At 36.1% G+C, this 13,981-nt stretch overlaps 1 protein-coding gene across 4 annotated transcripts in view; it reads right to left on the bottom strand.

Moving 5' to 3' along the window:
- LOC129237193 (proline dehydrogenase 1, mitochondrial) overlaps positions 1 to 13,981 on the bottom strand; it is a 57,937-nt gene that overhangs the window by 20,864 nt on the left and 23,092 nt on the right. The window lies entirely within an intron of this gene.

Here is a 13,981-nt window from a genome sequence, read left to right as displayed (position 1 = left end):
TTTTATTATTTTTGCTTGGATCCATTCTTGAAATTTATTTTTTAAAGATAATCCCTTTGAAGTGTTGGTCGTAACTGCGTCGTAATTCGGCCATCCGTAAACACCAATTTTGAATGACACCCCGGAGGACTTCGGTTGGTATCTTGTGATGTAATGTGTAATGATGTACAGTAGTCACGCGTGATCTGCCAAAAAAGCCCTATTGAAAAATATGCCTCCAATCTGATCACCCTTTATTATATATAAGTGACCCTACACCCTTTATTAGGTCTTTGACCAAGCTTCTCCTACAATTTGTGGTGTGTGTCTTAGTGTTGCTCCACCAACGGAGGCACCAACAGCTTTAAATGGACTGCAAACCGCAAATGGTTGCTTATGAGAAGTATTTTCTTGGTAAAAATACTATTAGAAATATTATTATTAGCAATACTATTATTATATAACTTTTTTTATCGTACGGTATTTCATGTACAGATATTCGAACCCGAATGTTACCGACTTGCTCTATAATAGTAATGGAAAAACCTACTTTCCCCTACTGAACAAACAACATTCCTCCCAATCGAGCAGTGGGGAGATTTGTTAAAAATCTACATGTCCTCTTACCCGAGCAATGAGGGGATAGAAAACGGTGCTCACGCTAATGAACTTTGATTTTCTCGTTCATTAGGCTATTGCTTTGTTCAAGATTTGTAGACAAAATTTTACACTTACCGAAGATGTATCACATGAAAAAACATATCGCACTCATTTGCCAGTCCCCTAGCATTATTAAGGTAAAAGGCAAGTGAGTTAAGAAGAAAATCGTGTGCACTTTTGCTTTTTATATCTATTTTCGTTTTAAATATTTTGCTTTTTTCACTGCATAGAATTGACGTCGGAATGTGTGCAAAGTTGCGGGCGAACATAAGTACATAAACATGTAGTAGTAGTACCTAAAGTATACAGATGGTGGGATGAATAAATTAACTGTCTATCTGTTGGTACGTGCGACTGCCGGAACGTCAAGGCTGCAGTCGTTCACCTAAATTCAACCCATGCCAATTCGCAAACAACAAATAATGGTCTTTAAACGTCATGTCGCCGAATTTAATTTTTCAGGTTTTCAGATATTTTTTTAATATGAACGTTTGCTGTTACTATATATCTTTTTCCCGTGCTAAGGCGTAAATGTTGACTGATTTCAAAGTTAATTCTACTATTGTCTGCGTCAGCATATGCGCAGAGATTTTTAACTCACGTGAGCCAATATATGCAACATGGCAGGTTTCTGCATTGACAAAGTGAATAATGATATCCAGCTGTGCAGTAAATACAGTAGGTTCTGTTTTTATGCGGTAGATACGTTCCGCAAGAAACAGCATAAAAAAAAACAGCATAAAAAAAGCTACTAGTTCTATAGTAAAACTATAGATACGTTTCAAATGCTAAAACCGCATAAATCTGAAATAATGTAATAAAATCGCATAAAAAAGGGCACTAGTCCCATATTATTACTATAGATACGTTCCATAGACCGCATGAATCTGAAATAATTAAATAAAATCGCAAAAAAAAATATTGTATCTATGAAAATTATATCTTTATATATCTTCCATACTTGTAGGGTTAGCATTTCTAATGTAATCTGTGATGGGTTTTTGCTTAGCTGGTTTAGAATCTTGTTTATATGTACAATTCCCGATAGGTCGACATGCATTTTGTAATTTAAAAAAAAACCGCACTATTTCAAAACCGCATAAAAAAAAGCCGCATAAAAACAGAACCTACTGTATATAAATATTTATTTTAACAGTATTTTATTTCATTTGAATGATACTTGAAAACATTTAACTTTTTTTAATGAATGTGGCTGTAGGAAATGAAGCAAATTATTTTTAATTGAATTTCGAACTTGAATTATCCGCTTTTTTAAAAAGTAGCAGTACATTTAAAAGCGGTTAGTACAAGGTGAAGTCCAAAATAAACAAGACTGAGCTAAAATAAAAACGATAGGGGCTTTGATCTGATAACTTCGAGTTTATTTATTCAAAATAGTCCCCTCTGGCCTCGATACACTGTTTTGCGCGATCTAAAAGCTTTTAGAAAGAGTGTTTCAGGTCATTGACAGGAATGTCCTTCAGGATGTTGGTACAAGCCTTTTGAATGACCTCTACGGACGCAAAACTTTATTTTTCATGGCCAAATGTAATTTTCCCTATAGGTAGAAGTCGCAGGCAGCCATATTAGGCGAATACGGTGGGTGATTGATGGTTAAAACGTGATTTGTAGTCAAAAAATCAGTCACAAGAGTGGATCGATGAGATGGTGCATTATCATGCAACAAGAACCAGCTTCCTCCTTCGCGATAGAACGCCAAGATAGAAAATTGCATTGACGGTTTTGCCCGTTGGCACGAACTCCTTGTGGATAATTCTCTTAGAATCGTAAAAACAAATGAGTATCGACTTGATTTTTGAATTCTCCAAATACGATTTTTTGGCTCGTCTGGTTCCTTCCATTCGGCACTTTGACGCTTAGTTTCAGGTTCATGTTGGGAATACCACGTTTCATCACCAGCTACAATGTTGTAAAGGAAGTTCTCGTATTTTCTCGGCTCTTTAAAGAGGTCTTTCGAATGTTGAATTCTGATCAATTTTTGGTCCTCAGTTAACTTGTACGGAATGAAGCGTGCACATACTTTTCGTAAGTTAAAATGATCAGTTAAAAAGCCATAAATCGATGTTTTGGAGACATTTAACTCCGATTCCACGAGTTTCAACTATGATTTCGGTTCATTTTTGATAAATTTACGACCAATTTCGATGGAGTTTTCGGTGATTTCTGATTTTGGGTGGCCCGTATGTTCATTGTCAACCATCTCTGAAACGTGTAAACCACTCCAGAACTCTGGCACAAGATAGACAATCATCGCCATAAACTTTTTTCGTCAATTCAAATGTTTCGGTAAAAGTTTTACAAACTTATTTTTGTACCGATGACGCAAATATACTGACACTTTATACGCAATAACTTCGCATCCACTGAGCCCAATATCACCAAGCTTTCACTGGAAGTCAGCTATGGATGTAACTTCCAACGCATTAACTCATTAAAAAGATAGCGCCATCAAACAATTTGTATGACTGCAGACTTGTTTATTTTGGACTTCACCTTGTATTACTTTTTTAATGAATGTGGCTGTAGGAAATGAAGCAAATTCGTTTTAATTTAATTTCGAGTTTGAATTATCCTGCTTAAAAAATTGGCAGTACATTTAAGAGCGGTTAGTATTCCGATAATATTATAGTCATCCATGTCGCACTACTGAGAAATATGTAGGTAAAAATTTCGTTCTGTCTGAATGCATTATCTATACTAATATTATAAAGAGGAAAACTTTGTTTGTTTGTTTGTTACGAATAGGCTCAAAAACTACTGGACCGATTTTAAAAATTCTTTCACCATTCGAAAGCTACATCATCCACGAGTAACATGGATCATATTTTATTTTGGAAATAGGGCTCGAGATATAGGTCAAAACGTGGACCCGGGTAACCTTCGGATGTGTATGTACAATATGGGTATCAAATGGAAGCTGTTGGTGAATGCTTTAGTCCAGAGTATCTTTCATGCCGCTCCGTGACTAGGGTCTCGAGACAGAGACCAAAACGTGGACCCTAGAATGTGTTTGTACAATATGGATATCAAATTGAAGCTGTTGGTGAATGCTTTAGTACAGAGTATTTTTCATGCCGCTCCGTGACTGGGGTCTCGAGATATAGGTCAAAACGTGGACCCGGGTAACCTTTGGTTATATATGTACAATATGGGTATCAAATGAAAGCTGTTGATAAGTGCTTTAATACGGGGTAATTTTCATACCTATTGATGACTAGGGTCTGGAAATATATGCCAAAACGTGGACCCGCCGTGTCTTTGAACCGAATTAAACCAAACTTACACACATTGTTAAGGAGGTATTGAAGATGGTTTCCGTATAGTATGGATACCTATTGGTAGATAGGGTCTCGCGATATAGGTCAAAACGTGGACCCGGGTAACCTTCGGATGTGTATGTACAATATGGGTATCAAATGGAAGCTGTTGGTGAATGCTTTAGTTCAGAGTATTTCCATCCGCTCCGTGACTAGGGTCTCGAGATAGAGACCAAAACGTGGACCCTAGAATGTGTTTGTACAATATGGATATCAAATGAAAGCTGTTGATAAGTGCTTTAATACGGGATAATTTTCATACCTATTGATGACTAGGGTCTCGAAATATATGCCAAAACGTGGACCCGCCGTGACTTTGCACCGAATTAAACCAAACTTACACACATTGTTAAGTAGGTATTGAAGATGGTTTTCGTATAGTATGGATACCTATTGGTAGATAGGGTCTCGAGATATAGGTCAAAACGTGGACCCGGGTAACCTTCGGATGTGTATGTACAATATGGGTATCAAATGAAAGCTGTTGATAAGTGCTTTAATACGGGGTAATTTTCATACCTATTGATGACTAGGGTCTGGAAATATATGCCAAAACGTGGACCCGCCGTGTCTTTGCACCGAATTAAACCAAACTTACACACATTGTTAAGGAGGTATTGAAGATGGTTTCCGTATAGTATGGATACCTATTGGTAGATAGGGTCTCGCGATATAGGTCAAAACGTGGACCCGGGTAACCTTCGGATGTGTATGTACAATATGGGTATCAAATGGAAGCTGTTGGTGAATGCTTTAGTTCAGAGTATTTCCATCCGCTCCGTGACTAGGGTCTCGAGATAGAGACCAAAACGTGGACCCTAGAATGTGTTTGTACAATATGGATATCAAATGAAAGCTGTTGATAAGTGCTTTAATACGGGGTAATTTTCATACCTATTGATGACTAGGGTCTCGAAATATATGCCAAAACGCGGACCCGCCGTGTCTTTGCACCGAATTAAACCAAACTTACGCACATTGTTAAGTAAGTATTGAAAATGGGTTTCGTAAAGTTTGGTTGTAATTCGGAGCACTGGCAACGGGTACAGCGTTCTTTTGAGCCAGCCATAATGTCGCTTACTTTTTTAACGCTTGGGGCGGAACTGAACTGTCAAATTGACAGTGTGAGTTACAATGTGTCAATATTTCTTTCTGATTTGGATGCCATAAGGAAAAAGCGTAAGTGCAACATGTAAAAATTGTTTGTGAATTTTTTTGGAGTGGATTTTGGAACAGTGAATAATTTCTTACGAAATTTGAGAATTTAATGTGAAATCCGAATGAAATTATGTGTTCGTGGAAAAAACAATTTTTTTCGTTTTTTTTTTTTTTTGAAAAATATAAATGGATAATGGTTAAAAAAGCTCCAATGCTTAATAAAACATATAAATTGAAACGAAAAATTCATGGATGATCAGGAAAAAGACGGTTGTTTCTTAGTTATTCATTTGCGTTGATTTGAAATTTAAAAACAATCTTCTTTTTTCCTGATTTTCAATTTGCATTTTATATTTACTCAAAAACAAATAGAAAAACAAAAAATATTGTTTATGCCAAAGCGATTGAATAAAGAATAAAGAAATAAATAATATGAAAACCATATATTTTCTGTTCTAAACCATATCTATTCTATTTTAGTGTGCCCAGCGAAGGGGGCGGGGTTTGCTAGTAGTAAATATATTAGTTTACAATTTTACTATGTATAAAGCCTTGTCTGATTTGCTTTCTTTTATTCTTTGAGCTTATTTTAATGTTTGCAAGCGTTTTATTATGTCTCAGCCGCGTCAGTCACTTGTCGTGGCTAAGACAATTGAACAGGGTGGTACATGTATCGTTTGGGGTTATATTTATATATACATATATACTTAGTCTTGCTATAAGTTCTGAGACAAATTTTACAATGCATATGGCGAGAACGAATTCGCAGAAAAAAGTTTGGCTATTTCTTCTTTTGTTCGTATGCATTGTTACTCAGGAATTATACTCAGTTTCGTGGCAAATTTCACTTGTTAACAATGGAGTGGGGAGCTAAGGATAATCCCATGGCAGTGATTGCATTACCTAAGTGTGGTAAAAGTGTAAGTGAGATTTACGAATTGTGAAAAAATTAAATATTTCGAGAATGTTTGTTGTCCGCACGCTCAATCGTTTTTTCCAAACGTCTGAAGTGACAAAAAGAAAAAGAAATGGTCGCCCTCGTGTTGTTCGAACCGGTGCAGCCATAAAAGCAGTTCGAGAAAGAATTCGCAGAAGTCTTCTTAGAAAGTAGAAAATCATGTCCAGGGAAATGAAAGTATTGACCAGATCTATGTCAAGACTAATTAGAGATGATCTCTACATGGAAGCCTTCGGTCGCTCAACTGGTCATCTTTTGAGAAGATTAGACTTGACAGATGCAAGCACGCGGTCAACGGCCATCAAAATATTCTTTTCACATATGAGAAAATTTGCACTGTTGAAGAAGTTTTTAATAAGCAAATCAACAAAATCTATGCTAAAACTTCTAAAGACGCAAAAATATTTTCCCAGGGACTCAGCGTGCCCATTATCCAGCCTCCGTAATGGTTTTGTAGAGAGTGTCTTATAAAGGCGTTACATCTCTTCATTTCTGCGAAAAAGGGGATGGGACCGGGACAAAACTGTACCAGGAGGATGTTTTAGAAGGCGTGGTGAAGCAGTTGAACAATACTCGCTTCAACGTAGGGCGTTGGATCTGCCAGCAAGATTCCGCTCCAGCCCAAAAGACAAAAAGCCTCCCAACAGTGACTGAAAAACAATATTCCTGGGTTCATAGCCGCAGAAGATTGATCGTGTGGAAGTTCAGATCTGCATCCATTGCAATGCAGGTTGTGGTCAGATTAGGAGAACATGGAAACAGAAATTTAAAGAGTCTCAAACCGTCTTTGGTTCGAGTAGCGACGTCAGTATTCATGGATGTCCTAATGGTTTGAAGGCTTGTGTAAGAAGTATTTTAATTTCATATCTAGAACAGACCTAATTTGTAACAGAACTTAAAGCACGATACTTATGTATACATATTCTTTCTCCTATTTCTGGTGTGCACCTTGTTGTTTGCACACGAATGGAGGGCCTTGTAGTTTCAGAGAGTAATGCCTTCCAAAGGCACATGATTTTTTACAAGGATCTGTTTTTGGGATTCAGTTCGGTTAGGTTATAAATAGTTAACAGGGTGGCTGCCGTAGCCGACTCGATTGATGCGTGACTACCATTCGGAATTCAGAGAGAACGTAGGTTCGAATCTCGGTGAAACACCAAACACTCCTTATAAAAAATATCTGCTGTTCGGTCCCAACATTTGTTCCGTAAAAAAAGAAAAAATTTTTTATTAATTTTGGTGTTTCACCGAGATATATTATATTATAAATGCATATATATTAATAGTTAACTTCACTTATAAACATGAAATAAGATGTTATTCAAATGATTTTCATGATTTTCCTCTTCATCTCCACAACTCCTGCATAAGTCATTGTGAGGTTCACCCATTCTACTGGATAGGGTGCCAATAGTACAGTGACCCGCTGTAACACCTGTGAGGATGCTGGTAGTTGATCTGTTCAGAAATTTTGTCCTTTTAAAATTCAGTTTTGGCCAGGACGCTTTGGAAACCATGTCAGAGACCATCTTTTATTGGTTTCTGCGAAATGTATAGTTCGTTTAGAAGAAGACTTATGTCCTCTACCACTCGTTGAAGGTCGAGCTCTGACATTTCCTTGCACACTCATCCGTTCTTGCATTTACCTCCACTCCAAAGTGGCTGAGACCCCAAATTTTACAACAATCAACAAATTCTCAATAGCATTGAAATGTTCTCATCATAAGCTTTAAATGCAGGAGTGACTTTTTTTAGCCTTTTGTTTTTTAATTATAAACATGTTTACAGTTAAGGCAGCTTTATATAAAAAAATAAAAAAAAAACAAAAATACAGTGCGTGACTTTTTTTAGCCTTGTGTTTTTTAATTATAAACATGTTACAGTTAAGGCAGCTTTATATAAAAAAATAAAAAAAAAACAAAAATACAGTGCGTGTAGCGTAGCAGAAGTGAAACTTTTAAGGCAGACTAAGAACGAGGGTGAGACCCGAGAGAGAATGAGAGAGAGAGAGAGAGTATATATATCTAAATAAATTAACAACAATTGCAGAGAATACAAATAGACAAAATTTACAAAAAACGGGGAAGGGTCGACCGGTGTAGGTAAACGACGGACACAAACCGTGGCAAGAACGCGCACTACTCCGAGCTTTTATCAGCCACACAAACGCAGCGATTCCAGGACCGTAGCAACGGCACAAATTACCGCACGGCAATACCAAAAAATCCGACGCCGGAATGGATAGCACTTTATAGTACGCACAAACACTAGCCAGGAAACGGAATTAAGCGCCAAAAAGTAGGCACCAAAAAAATTGGGACCAAAAACCGCCCCAAACAGTAGGCACCAAGAAAATACAACGCCAAAAAGTAGGCACCAAAAATATATTTCCCACAAGTTTACACCAGCAAATAAGCGCTAAAAAGTAGGCAGTGTTATTTCTCACAAGAAATTAGCAACCACAAGGAACAACTCAGAATAAATAGCCTAAAGTGTATCTAAGATAAATATAAGGTATTGCTCTCTCTCTCCTTTTCCTCTGCGTTATATATTTTTTCTCTCTCGCGGAACGAAAATGCCCAAAACGTTGCATGTCCTTGAAATTTTACTCTCCATTCCCGCTCGTCCATCGACGGTTAAGAAGTTTCACTTCCAATAAATTTCGCATTTTATATATAAAAAAGCATTGAAGGATTTCGAAGAGAAAAGGGCTGGAAGCACTGCACAGCCGCACCAATGTGAAAAAGCACAATGAAACACCTCAATATTTAATGATTTATAATAATGTATGCATATAATATATATGTAAATGTGTTCAATTACTTATCTCTTCACACCTCAGCTAAAATTAATGAAACGGAGAGTTATACAGTTTATATCGCCAATTATACCGTATGCAGCTTTACATTTCAAGTAAATACAAATTTTTTCCTTTACATTGATTGATTACAACAAATATCATCAATCGACATCAGACAACCACAAAATAACTTTTGGCCGATGACTGATTAGCTGATCTCATAGAATAATAAACAGGTGCAATCAAGTGGACAGATTCGTTAATTTTCGTAAAAATAAATTTGCACTGAAGAATTTGCAGTATCATCGTCTATATGATTTTTTACTAGAAGTTTAGGAGAGGTTTTACAGTTCATAACCGAATCTGCTTATTTCAATGCTATCAGCGCAGTAATAGCAGTGTTTTTTAACACACTTTTATTAGCTCGGGTTGTATGTATGTATGTATGTATGTAACGGAATCTTTGAGCTTAATTTTCACTGGCTTCTAAAAATCTGATCGACTTGAAATTTTGCATACCTATCAAGGACCGATGACAATGCAATAATTTGGTAAAAGTTTTCCATTATCCTTATTAGGATTGCCAGGATTAATATTTTCTTTTTTTTACTGAGGAATGTATTTTGCTACACTCATAACCCTCTGTACATAGGTAGTTGCCAATAGAATGATTGTAATATTTACTATATCAAGCATCCCACGCTTTTAACTCTAATTTGAATTACTCTATTTGTATCTTAATTTTTGTTATAATTCTGTTCTGAGGTAGTTGACTATGACTGATCGTTCGATTTGCTATTACTTCATTATACATAGGTCCCTTTGTCATTAAAATTTATTTTCTACTTTTTAGTTCGATTAGCAATAAAAGCGTGTTTTTTAGTTTTTTTAAACTATTTTTTATTAACGTGCATATGCATCTGCGTGTGCTGCACAGTTCCATAAGCGCTTATGAAATATTTGCGGATAAAATCAACTTTTTCATCGCTTGCCAATGAGCGTTTTTTTGCTCTTTAGTTTTAAACACCTATAAAAAAGCGCTTAAAAAAACAAGGTTAGTGCCTATCCGTTTCGTAAATGCCCAGCCACAAAATAAATTTCTGACATATCACGAGCTGTATTTTAACTGTTGAAGTCAAAAAAATCGATAGTTCAAATTCCAAACGCCAGATTGACCACACTTTTTCAGTTAAATATTCATATGCATCGGTTCATGTGGCTACACCGGTCTTATTTTTACATACATGAACTTGCCGGTTCTTCGTGTGGTTACAAAATTTCTTAAGTGAACAAAAGGGCGAAAAACAAGTTATATAAGCTCGATTACGTGAAAGACTAGTAGTGAATCATAAGTTGAATGAGCGCGTCAACGTTCTGGCAAACAAAATAGTTTGCGATAGACATTGAATCTACCCTGCAGGAAAAACATCAAACAGTGAAAAAAAGAAACAAATCAAAATGTTTCTCATAAAAATCGTTTACTGTTCGAAAATGGCATAAAATTGCAATGCCCTTCATTTATAGCATTAAGAGGTATATACAATGCATTTTGGAGGAGAAGTTTGATCTAAGCGCTACTCAAGAATGTATGCGTCGTATATAAAAATGCAAGCCAGACCTCTAAAATTGTGAATGCTGTTTGTGGTGCCGATACTGTAACAGCTAATTCCATGCCATTTTGACTTCGTCGATTCTGTTCAGGCATTTTAGATGTTAAAAAAAATGTCGATAATGTCGATAAAATCACAGAAATAATCGAAGCTCACCGGCATATTAATAGTCGCAGCATCCCCCAGGAATTAAAAGTCGACCATAAACAGTTTTACACTATTTGCGCTTTTACACTAGTTCCGTGATCCCGCTTTAATGATAATATTTTCACAGCCTAGGTAGGTAAGTGAAATGGAAGTGCCGATTTGATACCATTATGAGACCTCCAACAGGCAGATATCTACAGCTAGCCATAGCTGTTGATATAGTAGAGAGTATTGATGGGGCGAACTGCCCCAGGCTGTCGAAGAAAGTAGCACCAAGTAACCTTAATCGTCTAGCTGCCAAACCCGGACATTTACATAAAAAGTGCTCAACAGTCTCCTTCTCTGAAAGGCTCTTACAGCTTCTGCAATGGCAGTTAAATGGTAACCTTAGACGAAATGAAGCTCCATCTTTTCAGCGCTTTCCTTCACTGCCTAAATGGGATCGGAAATTTTCAAATGTGAAACCGATATTTAAGAAATAAGGGTTATGAATATGGGAGATACGGGTTTTTCCTTTGATTTTAAATGTATAAATAAAAGTTGTTGACTTGTTTTTTGAAATGAGAACCCAGTAATATTCGCTAAAAAGGAATAATTGCACTCTTAATTATCCAGAATTTAGAATTAGTTTGGAGACGATGCGTTTTCCTACAGGGTGCAAACACTTATTTTTACAAAACTGCTTCAGCTTTGAAAATATGCATGACGATGACTAAGCATTTTACTGTAAAGCTTTTATATGAAAAATTATTCACGTGATTTTGTGAACTGTTGTTATAAACAACCGCACCAACTACTTACACACAGATATTTAAGCAAAAAGAAAAAACAAAAAACTAATCACTGTTGCCAATGTTTAAATCAGACATTGCGGTGAATTTCTATTGATGTGGCGTCATTAGACTATAACTTTATAATGTAAAATATCTAATAGCCAGAATGCCAACTAGGCTTTCCCACCCTTTTATATTATACATACATATATTATATCCCAGGTGCCATAAATTTTTCCATCTTTAAATTGTTTCCACTTTGGCAGCTACGCTTCTGCCATTACGCGACTGCAGTGACGTCGTTTGCTTGTGGGCGTTTATGAGCTTATGCTCTCCATTGTCGGTTGATGGTTAGCCCCGTTCGTTCGTTCGTTCGTTCGGTTATCACAAATTTATATTTACTCGTTCAGTGTTCGTATTCTCTCGCCAAAGCCCGTTGAGTTTTGTATGTGGCTATGTATGTCTCACCATTGGCTAGTTTTTAGGGGGCTTGTCTTTTGATGGCGTCACCACTATCAAACCTCTGGCACCGGTATCGTCCGCAGCGCTATCTTAAATATATACATACATATGTATGTACACTAATTTCCCCATATGACGAGATATAACCTTTACATACGTATATGAATAAACGATAAACTTAGTGTACATAATGAGTATGAAAGTATTTATGTGTGAATGTATCTATGTTTTATTCACGTTTCACTCTCTTTTGAACTAACATCACACGACCACTAGTCATTACAGACGCAAATTGCTAGGGGTAATGCAAGGGTTACAAATGTGTTTACCTGCCAAAAGGCGAAACATCTGACTTATATAGTATATATGTACATTATAATGGCAACAGAAGTGTCAAACATATTATATATATACGTATTATATAATATATCGTATATATGTATATGCGCGGATGTACATACGTACACCCAATAGGTAAATCTATCATCTCGCATTCATTATCTTTTAAATATGAAAAGCAGGTGTGTTTACATGACACTGAGCTAGGATATATATATGTATTGATTGCACCCTTTCATTAATAATTCTTTAACTTTTGCTGAGTTATACATACATACATATGTATATATTATATTTTTAGTTTCGCATATTTTAAAGTTCCGCATTATTTTTATGTTCTACGTTGGAATAAGTAATGCAATTTTTCAATTAGTAAATACTTTTGGTGTCGCAATGATCGAATTTGATTCTTTGCCCAAGTGGACTTCTCGCACTCGCGTGGGCAGCGGCTTATCCTAACGTAACCTAAATACTTTGCTTGTTGAGGTCATTTTTAGCCCTCTATATTTTTAGCCCTACTTACATACATACGCAAATAAATACGAAAGTGCAATACTTGGTTGGAAGATGATATCTTAATATTAATTCAAGACGCATACTCGATACTCAAAATGCGACTTTGTCTCAGACAGTGAAGAGTTAGAAAGCTTTTAAAGCTTTTTTTGCATTTAAAAAGGAGTGTATCGGAATGCAAGACCGAAGTGCGCTATAGAAAAAAAAGAAATGTGCGGGACTTTGTTTAGTAAAATGGGCTTGAATAATGTTCCATTAGACATATTCTACTCACATTGCTACAGTTTGGCAATATTGATATTTATTCTCACATTCTCACAATTTTTTTCGCACTAATTTTTTCGTAAAAAAAAATTCACTTCTTTTTATATCTTCATATTAGCATTTACGAATGGTTTGTAAAGTTTATTACGACATATCTAAATATATTTTTGGGGGAAAAATTAATTTTTTTCCAAATATTCCTATTAGTTGTTTACATACAAAACTCAATTACGTATTCGGTTCTTATACGTTAAGAAATAAATAAATAACATAAAGTGGCTACATAACATAACATTTTTCAAATGCCCACATTCGAACCTCCCAGGCATGAAACATCAAATAGAAAAAGTTTTTTTTTTAATGGTGGTCGTTCCTCGGTAGACATTGGCAAAACTCCGAATGTATTTCTGCCATGAAAATGCTCATAAAAAAAGCATCCGCCGTTCGGAGTCGGCTTAAGAATGTGCGCCCTCCGTTTGTGGGGAAAAGACTCAGCATATCTGTGTCAACAGGACAATCATCTGCAGAAAAAGGAGCACCGAAAAAAGAGCAAATATTAAATTCATTTTAGTCTTAGTACAGATTTTACCGAAACATTCATTTAAATATTTATTGCATAGCAGAGTTCAAGAGTGTTTTACGAGTGGTCGTGAGGATATAAATGATGATGAGCATGTTGACCTACTTTGACAAAGATATTAAGCAGACATTTCGTGGGATAAGTCTTTCAAAATAGTCTTCAAAACAAAACTACTCAGTATTTTTTCGCACCTTTTCCATTTTTCTTTTGGCGCGCTGCAATTTTATTCGCCAGTTACGGCCTTTCGTTTCCCTATAGCGATTTATTAAGAATATTTGTTGTTTTCCATTTCATTGTTAGTGTTCACTCAACAATAAAATATTGTGGTGGTGTTCAATCGACAGTTTGGGCACCCCTGCGCTAAATATAACATTCCTGTTATAGTTTATAAGCTAGGTGA

The sequence above is a fragment of the Anastrepha obliqua genome, chromosome 2 (assembly GCF_027943255.1).
Source record: "Anastrepha obliqua isolate idAnaObli1 chromosome 2, idAnaObli1_1.0, whole genome shotgun sequence".
Classification (NCBI taxonomy): Eukaryota; Metazoa; Arthropoda; class Insecta; order Diptera; family Tephritidae; genus Anastrepha; species Anastrepha obliqua.
Note: the sequence above shows the minus strand (reverse complement) of the source record. Positions and strands in the feature narration are given on the sequence as shown.